Raw genomic sequence first — 4,740 nt, 5'->3', positions numbered from 1 at the left:
AGACGACCCACTTCTGAATAAAGGGGAAAAGGTTCACTTTCTAGGATGCAAATCAGGCTTTCATCAAAGACATGGCCTTTTTTTGACCTATCTGGGATTTACCTTAGCCCCAAGGTAAGGCCCAACATTGCTGCCTCTTAGAATCCTCTGGGAGCAACTACAGAACGTCAAAATTTCCACCTTCCTCTGGCCAGTTGACTCTGACATACAGAGGTTGGAGGAGAGGGCAGGATTGAATTCTCCACATGCTTCTGAAGCATGAGAGGGCCGAGAACTGCTGACATAAAGCATGTGGAGCTCCTGTTTTGGTCAACATTTGCCCACGGCTTAAACCATGATTTACCTGTGATCCATAACTTCCCAAGAGTTTACTTGAGATATCTTACATTTAATAAAGACTGTGTAATAATGATGATGAATTGATCATGATAGAAGCCACGTTGTATAACCCCTGAATGGGGCATTGTACATTTTCTTGTTTGATCCTCCAGCAGCCTGGCAAGGTAGTTACTTCCTATCCTCATTCTATGGCTTCGGAACTTAGGGTCAGAGAAAAACTTGCTCATGACCATACAGTCAGTAAGTAACAGAACTAAGATGCAAATGCATGTGAGGCAGATTCCAAAATCAATGCATCGGTGGAATTGTAATACAGGGGGTAAGTGCTGTGGAGCTCCATAGGGTCAGGAACATCAGCCTAATCCTGGCTTTCCAGAGGAAGCGAATCTTAGCTATAACCTGGAGGATAAGACGAAGCCAAGCTGGAAAGGTCAGAGAGGGGTGCTGAGGGAGGGAGAGGGGCACTAGACAGGAGGCAACACAGGAAGGAAAGAGTATCCCAGGTTGGAGGAAGAGGACGTGCAAAGGCCTGGAGGTGAACCAGCATGGGCTGGTGATCCAGGTGAGAATGAACATGAGATGTCCCCAACTGGCTCAGGTAGGAATGGCAAAGTGTCAAAATGAACATGTTAGGGCCTCTATGGAAAAGGGAGCACACCGAGTTTATAGAACCTGAACTCACTGGAATTTCAATATGAAAAGTGCATACAATTGGAATGATGACCTGGGAGAAGCTCATTACAGGAAATGGGAGACAAAGAAGGCCTTGCTGTTAAAACCATGAGATATGTTCATCTTCTAAGAGAATCGTCACCATCCATTTTAGAAGTGTGTTGGACATTATCTGCGGAGATCCTTGCATTTAGCTGAAGAATCTAAGCCTTGGAGAGGGTCAGCGACTTGTCATGGGTCCTGGTGGCTGCCTAAATGGCCCTGACCTGGGCCTGGAACATGGGGTGATTGGCCCAGAGCATGTCTCCTTTTCATTTTGTTCCACTTGGAGGTAAATCATCAGAACAGAAGCCATTTTGCTTAATTTAAATAATAAAGAATAGTGCAGAGAAGGCTTCGCTGCGTGCTTCTAGCATGGCCCACTTCCTCTCTGAGGCAGGCAGCTCCTACCTACATCAGTGGTCCCTTGCCTGGGTGTCCAGAGCACCCACTGAGCACATGCACATTCCTGGGCATGCACGTGTGAATGGTTTTGCAGGAAGAAGATTCCATGCGTTCTTAAGTGCATTATATTTCCATAGCTCTCAAAGGGCCTCCAACTCCCAAAGATTTTTATAATAGCAAAGTGCTTTTATTAAAAATCCTAAAAAGCACAATTTTTTTTTCCTAAGCCTACATATTCAGTAATCGTGAATAGTTTTATTTAATAGTATTTTTGCATCTGGCTTTGCCAATGCACTGCTAGTTTATGTCTATATACATAAAATGGTCTGAGAGGCAGAATTTTCAATTGTTGTTATTATCAATGACAAAGACTACTGCTTACTAAACACAATATGCCACATAGGGATAGAAGACCTTTTCCTGTATTATTGTATTCAGTCTCAAAAGTAGTATGTGAGGTAGATGCTGTTATGATAATTTCCGTATTACACAGAAAAAAAAACCCTCAAAAATAAAAAGATTAAGTCACTTGTCCTAGGTTGGTGGTTCTCAAAGCGTGATCCATTGGCAGCATCAGCATTACTGAACATGCAAATTATTGGGCCCACTTCATACCTAGTGAATCAGAAACTCTGTGGGTAGAGCCCCCAAATACTTGCTATAATAAGTCCCTCTGAATATTTTGATACTTTTAGTCATCCAGTTTGAGAACCACAGTCCTGGGGGCATCCAGTTAGAAAATGATGCATTTTATTTACTGCAAAATATAGCATTATTGCCCAAATCACACAGCTGGTAAATGACGGAGCTGAGATTCAAGTCAGGGTACCAATTGCTATTTTACCCTCTGATTTAAGCAGTGTAGACATAGACAGTCTAACTAGGTTATTGAAGCCTTAATCCCCATTGGGACTTAATTTTATGACTCTCATTGATCAAGTAACCCTTGGGGTCAAGAACCTCTGCCCAGCTGTCCCTACTCGTTTGTCTTGCACCACTGCATTCTCAGTGTGGGTGTCCAAACCCTGGTGAGCTCCACAACTGAGCTGTATGACCTTAGGTAATTTTTACTAGCCGTAAGGAAGGCCATTTAGCAGATTCTAATTCCAAATCCACCTGGTTAAAAAAATAATAATAATAATTAAAAAGAATAATCAATAGGTCAGATAATCTTCATTAAAAAATTGACTCTTTCTTATAAGACAAACCCATAGGAGCATTTCACAATGGCAGCCAGAACCTCATTTTAAATGCTGCCATAATACAATGGCATGATGCTGAAAGATGAAGCTGATATTTGGTGTGAGTGAGGACTCTAGATGCTGAAGTTAACCACATTAGTTGGAAAGAGTCTGTGTATAATGGAAGTGTAGAACGTACTGCTTCCCTCACAAATGACACCCTATGTCACCTTAAGCCTTGGTTTAATCTCTTTGACTTGACCTGTTCCCTCCAAACTCATTTCAAGGTCTTGAAAATACACAACACAGCTGCAAGGCCACATTTTGGGACTAAGAACAGGCTTAGAAATAATGACTTAAAATTGGATTAAATAATCTCTTTTCATTTTATAAGTGTTATGAATCCACTGGCTTCTTGCATGAGACAGGAGAACACTCTCAGCCAATTCTAACCAGCTCACAAATCAGTTCATCAATAGCTTAATATTCTGATTGTGGATTTTATACAAGACATGACATCAAATGCAGGGCAATCTGGAAATGGCAAATGCCCAGAGGGAGCTGCAGGCCATGCAGTCTGAATTACCTCATTCCTTGAAATCAGCAGGTCCTCCAGATCAGGGAGTGAGAGCAAAACATTTCTTTTTTCTTGTATTAGTAAGTCCCATTAACTCGAGTTCCAGCTTTCGGTCCTCCCTGCCTTTCGTAAGGAGTGTCACCCACACAGTGACACAATGTCCTGCCTGTTGCATTACTAAGCACAGGAAGTGTAGTGGGGAAGCAGGTTGCTCATAAAAATGAGTTCAGACGCTTGCTACAGATGTGACAAATATCAAGCCGATTTTCATGCAGGGAATTCTGTCTCATTTTATGTGAAAATAAGGTAATAAGACAAAAGGAGCCATAGGATTCCAATTTCAGCTTTAAAAAAAAAAAACAATACAAACACACTGATATTCTATGAATCACCATCCCTACAGTGGAGTCATTTTTTATGGGGGGTGTGTGTGTGTAGGAAGACAGAGATCCCTCTCTAGCCATTAGTATAAAAGTTGGATTTCTCAACAGCCTCACAATACCAAAAAGGTCTGGTCCGTGGCTACTCCATCATGATGAAGATTATTGTGTATTGTGTGATTTTTTTTTCTTAATAGAATGAAAACAGATGTCATTTGATATTAATTACTAACCCCAAGTCAAGTGGTAACAATTAAAAACGATACTTGAAGAAGAAAATAAATGAAACTGTACATGGAATTGTTATAAAGCAAAAGCTTCAGCAGTTTATTTCATCTTTTTTTTCTTTCTTTGAGATGGAGTCTCCCTCTGTTGCCTAGGCTGGAGTGCAGTGGTGAGATCTTGGTTCACTACAACTTCTGCCTGGGGTTAAATCAATTCTCCTGTCTCAATCTCCTGAGTAGCTGGGACTACAGGCACATGCCACCACACCCAGCTAATTTTTGAATTTTAGTAGAGACGGAATTTCATCATGCTGGTCAGGCTTGTCTCAAACTCCTGACCTCATGGTCCACCTGCCTTGGCCTCCCAAAGTGCTGAGATTACAGGCATGAGCCACTGCACCTAACTTATTTCATCTTTTAAGAAAAATCAGTTCCATTTCTTTCTCTTTCTAGAGATGTACACACACACACACACACACACACACACACAGAGAGAGAGAGAGAGAGAGAGAGAGAGAGAGAGAGAGAGAGAGAAATTCTTTCTCACTTGGAAGAGGCAACACCATTTAACTACTGTAGTCATGAGATGGTTAGGGTAGTAGCCAGAAATGGCCTTCCTTTGATCAACAGGATCAAGGGAGAGAAAACGTGCACCTGTGAGAATCCTGAGAGGTTTTGGAAGTGTTTCCAACATTTCACCCGTCATTTTTCACTTAGCAGCTTTAGATTTTAGATGCAAACAGAGGAGAGATAAGGGAGGAAGACACCAAGATGGGGAATAACAGGGCAGGAGCAACAGAAACAAAGAGACACATTCAGAAAACGCATTTGTTTCTGTTACTGGGGCTATTCTCATTCCTTTCTCTTTATACCCCATTGATATCCCAATGTCCTCTCCATTTTCCCCAGTTGCAGAATTTTAG

Source organism: Saimiri boliviensis, chromosome 18 (genome assembly GCF_048565385.1).
Source record: "Saimiri boliviensis isolate mSaiBol1 chromosome 18, mSaiBol1.pri, whole genome shotgun sequence".
Lineage (NCBI taxonomy): Eukaryota > Metazoa > Chordata > Mammalia > Primates > Cebidae > Saimiri > Saimiri boliviensis.
The sequence above is the reverse complement of the archived record's forward strand: the minus strand, read 5'-3'. Positions refer to the sequence as shown.